The sequence below is a fragment of the Ovis canadensis genome, chromosome 18 (genome assembly GCF_042477335.2).
Source record: "Ovis canadensis isolate MfBH-ARS-UI-01 breed Bighorn chromosome 18, ARS-UI_OviCan_v2, whole genome shotgun sequence".
Lineage (NCBI taxonomy): Eukaryota > Metazoa > Chordata > Mammalia > Artiodactyla > Bovidae > Ovis > Ovis canadensis.
Genome location: NC_091262.1, coordinates 45,977,713 through 45,993,305, shown reverse-complemented (window position 1 = coordinate 45,993,305; position 15,593 = coordinate 45,977,713). Strand labels below are relative to the sequence as shown.

At 35.5% G+C, this 15,593-nt stretch overlaps 1 protein-coding gene across 6 annotated transcripts in view; it reads left to right on the top strand.

Moving 5' to 3' along the window:
- PEAK1 (pseudopodium enriched atypical kinase 1) overlaps nucleotides 1-15,593 on the top strand; it is a 323,221-nt gene that overhangs the window by 184,594 nt on the left and 123,034 nt on the right. For 2 of the 6 annotated variants that reach the window (XM_069560147.1, XM_069560152.1), the window contains one exon: nucleotides 1,908-2,057. The exons of the other annotated variants lie outside the window; for them this stretch is intronic. The gene's annotated coding sequence lies outside the window, so the exon portion shown is untranslated. The remainder of the gene's footprint in view (nucleotides 1-1,907; nucleotides 2,058-15,593) is intronic. 6 annotated transcript variants of the gene reach the window in all.

The window sequence follows — 15,593 nt, the reverse complement described above, 5'->3', positions numbered from 1 at the left end:
CCATTTAAAATGTTGTATTTTTCAATTCCAAAATTTCCATTTAGTTTTTCTTCATATCTTCTCCCACAAGTAGTTTTTTAATGGGTAATTAAATGTCTTTGTCAGGTAACTTTACCATCTATGTCATCTTGACACTGGCATCTGTTGATTGTCTTTTCCTATGGGGTTCTTTATACGCCAGGTAATTTGTTTTTTTTTTTTTAGAATCAAAATAATATCATTTAATAGGTATGTATACACAGTTAGAGATTCTTATGACTGCCTTGTCTGTTCATAAAGTATCTATTTCAGTCTTTTTGTTATTTTAAACTGACGCTGCAATTAATCCATTTCGGCATGCTAAGGAGAATAACCTTTAATGATTGATAACGCTGGATTATTTTGGAAGGAACGGTGACTTCATTCTTTACAGTGTCTCTTTGGCATATCTGTCTTACAAAAGTTCATATCCTCAGTTGAGGTCTTCTTCAAGTCTGCTACATGGTGTGCCAGTTTTATTTAGATTGACTTGAAAATAAAAACTTTTAACCAGATTGCATGTATTGTATGTCATTTATCAATGACCTATATCGGACTGCTGTTTTTGGAGGAGTAATTCAGTAGTTCATGCCATTTTATTTTATCTTATTTTTTTTAATTTTAAAATCTTTAATTATTACATGTGTTCCCAAACATGAACCCCCCCTTCCACCTCCCTCCCCATAATTTTGAATATCATGAACATTTTGAATAGTATGAGTCTCTGGACCCTCAGTTATTAATATGTTCAACCAATCTGCTGTTTTTATTCCTACAACATGCTCTTGCCTACAGGTTCTGATACCTGATGCATGACATGATTTTTATTGTTTTCCCTCTTCTCCCTCCCTCCTTAGACACTTGGCTTTCAGTTTCTCTGGTCTGCTAATTCACTTCATTCTCTCACAAATATTTATTTAGTACTCACAGTGTGCTGAGCATGGTTCTAGGCACTGACTATTCATCCAGGAATAAAACAGACAAAAATGCCCATCTTCATGGAACATATATTCTAGAAGAGGGAAATAAACATCAACAATGAGCCTAATTAGTAAGTTGCATTATACATTATTAGGTATTAAGTAGATATTAATGTTTTATGGAAAAAAGTATAGTATGATAGATTGGAAGTAGTAGACAGGTCATGGAAATTTTAAATATGTTAGTAAGGATAGGACTCATTGACAAGGGAATATTTGAGCAAGAAAAATGTGTATGTCCAACCAAAAGTTCTTGTAAGAGTAATTATATAGGAAACTAAACAGAACAGTATTTATATGATTACCGGTTATTTATCCCTCAAGTTATTTGCTCTTGTATTTTCCCAAGTGAAATAAAAGATAATTTTTTGTAATGCAACTATAATCAATTTCTTCTTGTAATTTCTAAATCTTGTTTTGCTGTGTGTGTCCTCTTTAAGCAAGACCCAGAATAGTCTTAATAACTTGTAATAAGAGGCATCAGAATTTTTTTCTTATTCATATATTTATTTTTATTGAGGTAAAATTGATATAATATAAAATTAACCATTTTAAGGTCATAATTCAATAGCATTTAGTACATTCGCAAGGTTGTATAACCACCACCTCTGTCAAGTTTCAAAACATTTTCATCAACCCCAAAGGAAATCCCTTATCCATGAAGCAGTCATTCTTTATTCCCCCTCTTCACCCAGCCCTTGTCAACTCCTAATCTGCTTTCTATCTGTATGGTTTTAACTATTCTTGATATTTCACATGAAAGTACTAATTTATGTGATCTTATATATGTGACTTCTTTTACTTAGCATAATGTTTTTGAATTTCAACTACATTTGTAGCATGCATCAGTGCTTCATTCATTTTTATGGCTGAATAATCCATTGTACATTATGTTCTGGGGCTTCCCAGGTGATGCTGGTGGTGAAGAACCCACCTGCCAGTGCAGGAGACGTAAGAGACTCAGGTCCCATCCCTGAGTCAGGAAGATCCCCTGGAGAAGGAAATGGCAACCCACTCCTGTATTATTGCCTGGAGAATCCCCATGGACAGAGAAGCCTGGTAGGCCATAAGGTTGCAAAGAATCAGACATGACTGAAGCGACTTAGCATGCGCTTATTTTTGTTTTGTTTATTCATTCTGCATTTTGTTCATTCATTCATCAGTGGACACTTGTGTTTTGTTTATTCATTCGTCAGTGGACACTTGCGTTGCTTCTACATTGAACATGATGCCGCTGTGAACATTCATATTGAAACACAACATTCATATTTGTTTGAGTCCCTTTTCTCAGTTCTGAGTCGGGCATGACTGAGCGACTGAACTGAACTGAACTGAATGGTAATTCTGTGTTTTGAGGAACCATCACACTGTTTTCCATAGTAGCTGTACCATTTTACATTCCTGTCAGAAATTTACGAGATCCATATGCTCACCAATTCTTGGTTGTTGCTTTTTTTTGGTCTTTATGATTATGGCCATGCTAGTGGATTGAAGTGGTATCTCATGGTTTTGATTTGCATTTTACTTGTAACTAATGATGCTGAGTATCTTTTTGTTTACTTGTTGGCCATTTCTATATCATTTTTGGAGAAATGTATTCAAGTCCTGTGCTAATTTTTTAATTGAGTTGCTTTTCTTTCTGCTGTTGTGTTGTGAGAGTTCTTTATATATCCTAAATACAAATCTTTTATTAGATATGTGATTTATAAATATTTTCTCCCATTCTGTAGTTTTTTTCATTTTCTTGATAGTGTCTTTTGATGCACAAAATATTTAAAAATATTTTCTTTTATTTCTTACATTTTTTGGTATCATATCTAAGTATCCATTATCAAAGTCAAAATAATGAAACTTTCCCCTGTGTTTTCTTCTAAAAGCTTTATAGTTTTAGTGCTTGCATTTAGATTGTTGATCCATTTTGAATTAATTTCTGTATATGATGTGAGGTAGGGGTCCAACTTCATTCTTTTACATGTTGATAGTAGTTTTACCAGCACTGTTTGTTAAAGAAACTATTATTTAGCCCATTGAATGATCTTGGCACACTTGTCAAAACTCAGTTGACTACCAATGTATGGGTTTATTTCTGAACTCCTAATCCTGTTCCATTTGTCTGTTCTTATGCCAGTACCACACTATGTTGATTACTCTAGCTTTGTAATAAGTTTTGAACTGGAGAAGTGTGAATCTTTCCATTTTTTTCCATCCGAGTGTCTTGGTTATTCAGGGTCTCTTGAGATTCCATATGAATTTTATGATTAACTTGTCAATTTCTAAATAAAGGAAACAGGTTTTAATGGGGATTGCATTGAATCACAAGATCAACTTTGGGAATACTGTTATCTTAACAATATTAAGTTTCCCAGTCCATGAACATGGGATGCTTTTTTATTTATTTAGGTTTCCTTTAATTTCTTTAATTAATGTTTTGTAGTTTTTAGTGTACAATCTTGCACTTCCTTGATTTTCTTCCTATTTTATTCTTTTTCATTCTATTGTAAATGGAATTGTTTTCTTGATATCATTTTCATGCTCATTTTTAGTGTTAGAAATACAAGTGACTTCTTTTTGTGTAGATCTTGTGTCTTGAAACTGCCAAATTCTTTTATTAGTTCTCATAGTTGTGTGTGTGTGTCTATTCTTTAGGATTTTCTACCTGTAAGATCTTCTTGTCTGTGAGTTACGTGTCATTTACTGTGTCTTTCACTCCCACTGTTAAGATATTAAAGTTCCCGGGACTTCCCTGGTTGTCCAGTACCTAAGACTCCACACCCCCAATGCAGGGGAGCCCAGATTCAATCCTTGGTCATGGAACTAGATCCCACATGCCACAACCAAGAGTTTACATGATGCAACTAAAGATCCTGCATGGCACAACTAAGCAAAACTAAGATACTAGAGTTCCAGTTATTCTACATTCTCTCCAGTATTTGGTGTTATTACACTGGCTCACTTTCGCCATTCCAGTGAACTTGTGATGGTATTTTATTGAAATTTTAATTTGCTTTTCACTGGTGACTAACGACATTGAACACTTTTCCATGTTTCTTGGCCATAGAATTTGTTTTTGAAAATCAGTGTCAGATAGTTTAAGATGTTATTGTCAAACTGACTATTAGTATTGATGTAGGTCTAATTTTATAGTAAAAATTTGAGAAATTAAGTACTATTATGTAATATATATGAACATTAATAACTTCTGGACATTTAAACATTTGACAGAACAAAGAAAAATAATTTTCCTTTATTGTTGATATGGGAATAATCATAGTTGTGATTGGGCATGGGTTAACACTTTTTAAAGAATTCAGTTAATATTACTTATTAAGTGGTACGTTATGCCAAGTGGCATACTTGTGCTTCTGAATGATACAGAGATAGAAATATGCACATTTACTTGCGCATCACTGTAAATCTGCAAATGGACATCACTGTGTTTGGCTAATATGTCTGAAAATGGAGTTGTCTCCAGCTGCTTGCTGTAATTTGGGTTGGATTGTTTCACGCATTAGAGATGCTCAGTTCAGTTCAGTTCAGTCGCCCAGTCGGGTCCGACTCTTTGCAACCCCATGAATCACAGCATGCCAGGCCTCCTTGTCCATCACCAACTCCCGGAGTTCACTCAAACTCACGTCCATCAAGTCAGTGATCCCATCCAGCCATCTCATCCTCTGTCGTCCCCTTCTCCTCCCGCCCCCAATCTCTCCCAGCATCAGTCTTTGGCCAACTCTTCGCATGAGGTGGCCAAAGTACTGGAGTTTCAGCTTCAGCATCAGTCCTTCCAAAGAACACCCAGGGTTGATCTCCTTTAGAATGAACTGGTTGGATCTCCTTGCAGTCCAAGGGACTCTCAAGAGTCTTCTCCAACACCACAGTTCAAAAGCATCAATTCTTTAGCGCTCAGCTTTCTTCACAGTCCAACTCTCACATCCATACATGACCACTGGAAAAACCATAGCCTTGACTAGATGGACTTTTGTTGGCAAAGTAATATCTCTGCTTTTGGATATGCTGTCTAGGTTGATCATAACTTTTCTTCCAAGGAGTAAGCGTTTTTTAATTTCATGGCTGCAATCACCATCTGCAGTGATTTTGGAGCCCCCCAAAATAAAGTCTGACACTGTTTCCACTGTGTTTCCATCTATTTCCCATGAAGTGATGGGACCAGATGCCATGATCTTTGTTTTCTGAATGTTGAGCTTTAAGCCAACTTTTTCACTCTCCTCTTTCACTTTCATCAGGAGGCTTTTTAGTTCCTCTTCACTTTCTGCCATAAGGGTGGTGTCATCTGCATATCTGAGGTTACTGATATTTCTCCCGGCAATCTTGATTCCAGCTTGTGTTTCTTCCAGCCCAGCATTTCTCATGATGTACTCTGCATATAAGTTAAGTAAGCAGAGTGACAATATACAGCCTTGATGTAGTCCTTTTCCTATTTGGAACCAGTCTGTTGTTCCATGTCCAGTTCTAACTGTTGCTTCCTGACCTGCATATAGGTTTCTCAAGAGGCAGGTCAGGTGGTCTGGTATTCCCATCTCTTTCAGAATTTTCCAGTTTATTGTGATCTACATAGTCAAAGGCTTTGGCATAGTCAATAAAGCAGAAGTAGATGTTTTTCTGGAACTCTCTTCCTTTTTCCATGATCCAGCAATTAGAGACAGTAATTTTGGTTAATTTGTGGGTGCCACAGCTTTCTAGTTTTTCATTGCCTGCAATTTCAAAGTACTCGTCTGCTTCTCACAAAATACTTAAATGAGTACAGACAGAAACATATAACCAGTTTGCCACTATTATAAGCTGCTGTTTTTACTCTCAGATATTGAAATGTAAGAATGAAGAATGGCTCAGAAACCTTGTAATAGCTTAGAGAGTTATCCTTTGAAAAGATATGCATTGAAATAAGAACATTAAAAGAGCCCAGGGGTACAATAAAATGTGGTAGGAACACTCTGTAAATCCCACAGTCTTAGTTTGGAATATCTGGAAATGATTGTAAACTCCTATAACAGTTTTTGACTTTTGGTATTAAATTTGTCATTTGTAAGATTTTAGCATATGAAGGGATATCTATTTTACTTGTTCTCTTTTCTAATGCCATGGGGTTTTGTCTGCTTACTTATAAACGTATTTAGAAGAGCATAAATACATTTATTAGTCACTTGCTATTTGTCTTGCATGTTGCTAGTTTCTCTTCTTATATTATCTCTAATCTTTACCATAATCATGTAAATTCAGTTTATAGATGGGAAACTGAGGCTCAAATATTTGTTTCTTGCCTAAAGTTACAGACCACAGTAAGTGATAATTCTAATCCTAAAGCCTGTAGTTTTCCCACCATACCAATGGTTCTTACCCCAACCCAGTTAAAATGGCATTTCTGTTGTTAGATTTTAATATGTTTAAACAGCTCCCCCAGATTAATAATGTTCATCAGGGGTTAGAAAACACTGGATAATGCCCTGTGTTTACTGTTAAGAGACCATACTTCAGTAGAAGAGAAAATATAGGAAAAAACATCTTCCTTTAAAAGTATGTACAATATTGTCCATTTATCTGTGCCACAACATATCTGTTAAAAACTTTCAGTGCATGGTGGTACACTGAGAACATGCTAAAGCCTCCCTTTGATACTCTTTATTCCTAATAGGTTTCCCTCCTTCCTCCTCCAAAAAATACACAGTACTGATCAAACACAACTGTAAAAGGAAAACAAAAAGCAAAATTGGCAAAAACTCATGAATAAAACCTTGAAAAGGGAATGGGAATGCAGGTGAGGAAACACACAGAAGTGGAATACTGTAAAGATGTGTGATTATAAGGCTGTGTTATGTCTAGCTTGCTGGACGAGCATACATATGGATCTACCTCTCCCAAACTTTATTTCTCCTTGGTGTGTATGGTGCAAAATCAGACAATGTGGGTGCCTTAAAAGCCAAAGCAGGGACTTCCTTGGTGGTCCAATGGTTAAGAATTCACCTTGCAGTGCAGGGGATGCTGCTTTGATAGCTGGTCCAGGAACTAAGATCCCACATGCCACGGAGCAGCTAAGCTAGCACACCACAACTACTGAAACCCACTGGCCCTGCAGCACGTGTACCACAGCTGCAGAGTCTGTGCACTGCAGTGAAAGAACCAGCATGACGCAGTGAAGATCCTGTGTGTCACATGTAAGACCCAATACAGCCAAATAAAGAAATAAAACACTTTTTAAAAGCCAAAGGAATTCCTCAATGTTGCCAATATCCAGAAAGGATAGGTAGCCCCCCCAAATAGTAACTATCCATGTTCACTACCCAGTGAAAGATTTTGCCTTTCCTCTGAAAAAATGCTTCTGTAATCACATCAGTCACAGACTAACAAGATATCTCTAAATCCTAAATGAAGATGATCCCACAAGTCAATATCACAAAATATTTAAAGAAAACTAATACCATGGTGGAAGGTTCCAAACTATAAAATGGAAGACCTAATACCCAAGGAATCAGAGTTAATAGAACAAAACAGAACTTTAGAATAAATATATTCTCAGAGACATGCAAGATGATATTACATTTACTAGAAAAGAAAAAAAATTTTTAGAATCTTCCCCCTTTTAAAATTAATTTCTTTTTTATTGAAGGATAATTGCATTACAGAATTTTGCTGTTTTCTGTAAATTTTAAAGCTTTTTGAAGTTAAAAACAGTTCAATAAGAAAGACCATAAAATTGGGAAGAGAAAGGATAAATAGGGAGGCATAGAGTCATCCATTCATCTCCATAAATGCTTAGAGAGATATATGGAATAACATTCAATTAATGTTAGCACTTTTCCTTTCTGAGTAATGGGATATTGGTTGGTTTGTTGCTTACTATTTTGTACTTTTATGTTACTAAACTTTTTATGGATGTATGTTTCATTCCATAAAAATTAAGTCACTTCATAAATTAAATTAATGAATTAAATAATTGACTTAAAGATTAAGAAAGAAATGATAAAACAATTCAAAGAAGATAAAGGTTTAAATTAATAAGGGTGAAATCAGAAATCAGCATGTTTTGATTGATTAAAACATCAATAACAGATTAATCTTCATAAGTCTAGAAAAGAAAAGATACTAATCAATATTAGAAATTAAAAAATAAGCACAATTGAAGATACAGAGATTTGTAAAGTGGTAAGAACTGTATAAATGTGTATTAATGAAATGTGAAAGCCAAGATTCAGTGGGTAGTTTTTCAGAAATATGACTTATTCAATCACATGAAATGGTAAAAACCTTAAGTTAACTAATAATTATGAGAAGGAATTGAAAAAAAAAATTAAAGATTTGTCCCTACAATGGCCAAAGTTTTACAGGTGAGTTCTAGGAAACGTTTACAGACCTCCTATGTAAGCTTGCATGATGTATAAAAAGATAGGACCCTGCCCAATTGGTTTCATGATGATCATGTGACACTAATACCCAAACGAAACAGGGAGGACACAGAAAAAAGAGAGAGAGCAAGAAGTCAGCGAGCAGGGGAGGTGGTGAGAGGGAGGAAAAACTACAGGTCTATCTCTTATTTCTAGAGATAGGACTAAAAAAATAAATAAGATATCAAAATGCTGAATTGTTTACTTAGTATTTACACTAAGAACGCAAAATGGATCAGCACTGTAAAATCTATATGTATAACTTAGTTAGTTATTAGAGGAGAAAACTATGCAGTCATCTCAGTAGCACCCCTAAAAAGCATTCAGTAAAATGCAGAAGTGTGGTTTTGGCATAGGGAAAGACAACTATATCAATAACAGAGTAAAGATTCTGAGACAGACCCATATCTGTCTCAGGTATCTGTATATCTCCCAACCTAAATATAGAATAAATGTGATACTTTAAATCAGTATATAAAGAATGGATTATTCAGTAAATGATGTGTGTTTAGGAAAATATATGAAAATTTTCATACCATTCACAAAAATAAGAATTAAATGTAGTAAAATTTTAAATATAAGAAATACTTTGCAAATGTTAGAAGAAAGTTTTTGTGACCATGAGATACAGAAGGCCTTAAAATCAGCTATTAAGATCAAAAACCATTTAAAAAGAATAGATGGCTCACTTAGATATGGCAAAATAAAAACTTCTCTATGACAAAAAAACCTTTAAACAAATTAAGAAGCTAAGTGCCAGACTTAAGCATTTCAAATGGATAAAAAAGCACAGTAATATATTCATAATATAAAAAAGGGAGGAAGAAATAGAAAAATGGGCAAAGAATATGATCAGGGAATTAAAAGAAAAGAAAATACCTGATAAACATTGGGAAAGATGTTCAGTCTAATAGAAATGCAAGTTTTTAAAGATAATGAAATTGTTTTTATCTGCTGGATTGGCAGAAGATTTTTGTTTTTTGTTTTTAATTGCTGTGTCCAGTGGTGGCAGGTATGTGGAGGAAAGGATATTCTCTTAGTAATTGTGGGCTTGTAAAATTGTTGAGTCATTATCTAGAAGAATTTGGCAGTATTTTGCATACTGTTTATAATTCATTAAAAAAACTCTGAAATACATTCTTATTTAATCCTGAGGCTGGTACTTTGTCCTTATTTTACCTATCAAAAATGAACTCAAGAGAGGACACATGGTAGGGCTGGAACTCTTACCCAAGTTTCCTGATACTAGTGCAGTGTTCTGTGTATTCCATGATTGTTCCTAGGGTGAAGGAATAGCATGAGCCAAAGTTTAGAGGTAGGTCAATCCAGTCATCTCTGGGGCATGCAGTCTTACATGATTAAAGGATAGTTGAAGGAAATGCACTGAGAGATGGGACTGAAAATGTAGGATGAGTTGAAATCATGAAAAGCTTTGAATATCTTAACAAGGGAGTTAGGTTTTGTTCCATGAAAACTGAGGATCTCACCAGAGGTTTTAGAGCATTGACTAATAACAGTGTTAAGAGTGACTTACTTCACTTAGTTTGGTAATTGTGAGGTCTACCCATGTTGCTGCAAATGACATTACTTCATTATTTTTATAACTGAGTAATATTCCATTGCATGCTATGCATGTTAAGTCGCTTTAGTTGTGTCCAGCTCTATGCGACCCCATGGACAGCAGCCCACCAGGCTCCTCTGTCCACAGGATTGTCCAGGCAAGAATACTGGAGTAAGTTGCCATTTCCTTCTCCAATATTCCATTATATATAAGTATATCTATCTTCTTTATCAATTCATCTGTCAATGGACATTTAGGTTGCTTCCATGTCTTGGCTGTTGTAAATAGTCCTGCAGTGAACATTGGGGTGCATGTATCTCTTTAAATTTGAGTTTTCTCTGGATATATACCTAGAAGTGGGATCCTAGATCACACAACTCTATTTTTAGCTTTTTAAGGAAGCTCCATAGTGTTCTTCATAGTGACTGTACCAATTTACATTCTTACCAACAGTGTAGAAATGTTCCTTATATTCCACATCTTTTCCAGTATTTATTGTCTGTGGACTTTTTAATGATGGCCTCTCTGACCAGTATGAGGTTCACTGTAGTTTTGATTTACATTTCTCTAATAATTAACATTATTGAGCATCTTTTCATGTGCCTCTTGGCCATCTGTGTGTCTTCTTTAGAGAAAGGTCTAGTTAGATCTTATGCTTATTTTTTGATTGGGTTGTTTGTTTTACGATATTGAGCTGTATGAGCTTTTTGTATATTTTGGAAATTAATCCCGTGTCAGTTGCAATCTTTGCAAGTATTTCTCCCATTGTATATAGTTTCCTTTGTTGTGCAAAGGTTTCAAGTTTAATTAGGTCCCATTCATTTATTTGTATTTCTATTACTCTAGGAGGTATATCCAAAAAGATATTGCTGTGATTTGTGTCAAAGAGTGTTCAGCCTATGTATTCTCTGAGAGTTTTATAGTATCTAGTCTTAACATTTAGGGCTTTAATTCATTCTGAATTTATTTTTGCATATGATGTTAGAGGATATTCTAATTTCATTCTTTTACATGTGGCTGTCTAGTTTCCCCAGCACCACTTATTAAAGAAACTGTCTTTTCTCCACTGTATATTCTTACCTCCTTTGTTGTAGATTAATTGACCACAGTGGTGTGGCTTTATTTCTGGTCTTTCTATCCTGTTTTATTGATTTATATGTCTGTTTTTTGGCCAGTGCTATATTGTCTTTGATTACTATAGCTTTGTCATATAGTCAGAGTCTGAAGTCAGAGAATCTGATTCCTCCAGATCCATTTTTCTTTCTCAAGATTGCTTTGGCTAATCAGGGTCTTTTGTGATTCCATACAAATTTTTAAAATTACTAAAAGGATCAGACACCATGATCAAATGGGATTTATCTAAATGATGCAAAGACTTTTTCAGTATCCACAAATCAGTCAGTGTGATACACCACGTTAAGACACTGAAGAATAAAAGCCATGAGGTGCAGAAAAAGCTTTTGATAAAGTTCAGCATCCGTTTATGATAGAAACTCTCCAGAAAGTGGGCATAGAGGGAACCTACCTCAATGTAAGGCCATAATAACAAACCTAGAGCTAACATCATACTCTAATGGTGAAAAGCTGAAACTAGTTCCTCTAAGATCAGAAACAAGTCAAGGAGATGCCCACTCTCACCACTTTTATTCAACATAGTATCATAAGTCCTAGCCACAGCAATCAGAGAAGAAAAAGAAAAGGAATCCAAATTGGAAAAGAAAACTGTCACTGCTCACAGATGACCTGATATTATATATAGAAAAGCCTAAAGATGCCACCAGAAAACTATAGAGCTCATAAATTAATTTGGTAAAGTTGCAGGATACAAAACCAATACACAGAAATCTTGCATTTCTATACAGTAACAACAAAAAATAGAGAAATCAAAGAAACAATCCCATTTACCATCACATTAAAGAGAATAAAATACCTAGGAATAAACCTACCTAAGGAGGCAAAAGACTTATATTCTGAAAACTATAAGACACTGGTGAAAGAAATTGAAGACAACACAAACAGATGGAAAGATATACTGTGTTCTTGAATTAGAAGAATCAATGTTGATAAAATGACTGTACTACTCAAGGCAGTCTTCAGATTCGGTGCGATCTCTGTCAAGTTACCAACGGCATTTTTCACAGAACTAGAATAAAAAAAATTTTATTTGTATGAAAAGGGTACTCTTTTTGCGGAGTTTTGTTACGGAAGGTAATACAGGAGTGCTGAGTACCTAGTGAAGTGAAAGTGAAGTCGCTTAGTCGTGTCCGACTCTTTGCGTCCCCATGGACTGCAGCCTACCAGGCCCCTCCGTCCATGGGATTCTCCAGGCCAGAATACTGGAGTGGGTTGCCATTTCCTTCTCCAGGGGATCTTCCTGACCCAGGGATTGAACCCAGGTCTCCCACATTGCAGGCAGATGCTTTAACCTCTGAGCCTCCCGGGAAGCCCTCAGGGAGACATAAATACAGGGAAGGTTGTTGTTTTTTTAAATGAATGGGATTGGACTTCCCTAGTGGTCCAGTGGTTAAGAATCTCCCTTGTAGTGCAGAGGACACCGGCTCAATTCCTGGTGCGGGATGCTCTCACACGCCGCAGCTACTGAAGTCAGAGCACCCCAGAGTTCGTGCTCCACAACAAGAGAAGCCACCGCCATGAGGAGCCAGTGTGCACTGCAGCTAGAGAGTAGCCCCCGTTTGCCGCAACTAGAGAAAAGTCGACATGCAGCAACAAAGACCCAGTGCAGCCAAAATAAATAAAAATGTAAAAATAAAATGAGTGGGATTGAGGCACATCCACATGCCAGTGGGAATTATCTGGACTGAAGAAATTGATGATATTGAGAAAAGATATTGCAGTAACAATCCTTGAGAAGTCACAAGTGGGTGAGATTCTGACCACAAGTGGAAGGGTTGGCTTTAAAGAGGGACACAAATCCTTTTTCCATTATTAGGGCAGTGAAGGTAACGTATATGAAGTCAGATTGGTAGAATTAATAGGAAGGTGAGATAAAATTCATCTATTTGGATCTATTTTCCCCCTCAAGTGACTTCTCTGGTGGCTCGGACAGTAAAGCGTCTGCCTACAATGCAGGAGACTCAAGTTCAGTCCTTGGGTTGGGAAGATCTCCTGGAGAAGGAAATGGCAACCCACTCCAGTGTTCTTGCCTGGAAAATCCCATGGATGGAGGAACCTGGTAGGCTACTGTCCATAGGGTTGCAAAGAGTCAGACATGACTGAGCGACTTCACTTTCACTTTTATTCTCCCCTCAAGTATGAGGCAAGGTCATCAGTAGTAAGGGACTTGGGAAAGGGATGTCAGAGATTTAAGGAGACAAGAAAATTGTGAAATAGTTATCTCAAAGTGGCAAAGTAGGTATATAGAAAGAACTGATTTGGATTCTGTTTCTGACAGTGTTAAGTCCCCATTTGAGACTTGTAGTAATACATTAATACATTTTAAGTGAAAGCAGTCAACAAAGTTGTATGACTTTTCTCTGGTAGTCATCTACTCAGGCTAAGAGGGTTGAAAGAGGAAAGAAAGAACTTTGAGAGTGTTGCAAAGTTGAAAGCATAATTCTTCATGGAATTTATTTTGAGTAAGAGAGAAGTAAGAATATTCGTTACAACAAAAGGGTAATGGTTTTGTATCTTGGTGAGATCCAAGAATTGTTGGAGTAAAGATCTACATTTTGAGCAAACATACCAGGTGAGATATGAGTCATGTGGCATTTATAATAGTTTTGAGTCATAATGGTTGTTAGAGAAAATACCTGTGTTTGTTCAAATTTCATAGTATATCAATTCAAACACAGGCAGAGATGCTTGTAAGAAAGTGAATTTATACATATGTGGTGTAGGAAGACATTAACCATTGATACCTTAGAAGGGAGTAGATTAATGGTCAGAGAAAATGAGTGTAACATTGTTTTATTATACATTTAGCTTTTAAAATATATTGTAAAATTGAACATCTGTTACATTGTATCTGCATACATTTGAATTTTTCTTGTAAAGTAATTGTTCAAATAGTTAATTTCCATTTACTTCTGAAATTTTGAATCTACTTGTATATTTTAATTACAATATTTTATCCACATCTGAAAATAAAATTATGCTCTAAAATTTTGTTATTGCAAGAAAATTCTGAATTTTAGTTTAATTTGGGCCGTTTTTCAAACTGAAGACGCTGTCTTTAATTCCCTTTGTTAGCCTAATTATGCACTTGCAAATTGTTCTCAGTAAAACTTGGCCTTTAGTTTTAGCTGCCTTCCTTTACTTAGGAAGCCATTGCAGTTTTCCTTTATTAAACTGAATCGGCACCTGTCTTGGAAGACTTGATGAAAAGTACACTTAGTAGTCTAAACGACTGGAATTCTTGTTTATTGAAGTGCACATACTTTATTGCTGAGCTTTGGTGGAAGAAATGTCATGAAATTTGTGATGGGTATTGGAATATTTCAAAATACCAAATTTATATTACAAGAAAGGTTAAAATGATTTTCCCCAAATCTATTCTTTGTTAACTACATCTATTTTATACTAAATTTGTGGGCACTTTTTCCCCAAGTGCCTTATGTCATTATATAGTTTCTATAATTATTATATGCCTTTGAACAGGTACCTTATTGATATGTACACTGTTGAATGCTTTTTCTAACAGCTTCAGTCAACTGCCAAATGTTATTAATGGCCAGAACTAGGCTGGGCTATAAGAATACAAACAAAATACAAAATGAGGTCCCAGATGTTAGGACACCTTTTAGATGTTTATATTTTGCCCATAATTTTGCTTTTCACCTCTCAGTAGTACTACATGTTGTAAACCAAATTATACTTCTTGTTTTGTAAATATATTTGACACTTTGCTATTTCTGTGTTTTTGCCGTGCTGTTTCTTTTCTACCTTATTTCCAATTCTGTGTCATCTTTCCTCATTAACACTCATCTCAAATGCTATCACCTACATGATAAGTACTTCCTTCATCCAATAAATACACTATAGTGGCACTTATGTTTGCCCTGTTTTAAATATTAATATATTATATATTGTTCTGCCCCTTGCTTGAAATTAGCTCTTCGAGAGTAGTGTCTTATTTTACTGCTCTTTGTATACACCATGTCATACCTAGCATATAGTAGTCAGAAAATATTATATTATACATTGAATTAAAAAATCAGAAATAGCTATAGAAAAATAACATAGGTGACAAAAGTGGTCAGGAGTCAAATACCTGTGATCATGAGAGAAGTGATCAATGCTGAGTTACTGAGAGGATCGCACTTGAGTTGAACCTCATACCTGAGGACCCTAAAGTAAAATCAATCAGAGCAGGTGCTATGGGAATGATACATTCCATTTAAAATGACAGTTTCCATAAATTGAATTAATATTGGGAGATTTGATAGTCTTTGACTTTCCCTGATTGCAGTAGAGTTACACCTTCTTCCATTTTATGAATGATATAGCCTTTTTACATAGTGAATATACTGGAAACAAAACCATGTCTAGTCCAGAAAATCCTCTTAGAGTAAGGATGTCACTATGAGTGATAACTAGCCATCCTGTGAAAGGCCATAAATCCCAATGAAGTGATCTGTCTAATATTCCTTTCAAATACATTTGGGACTCTGGAGATTGTTT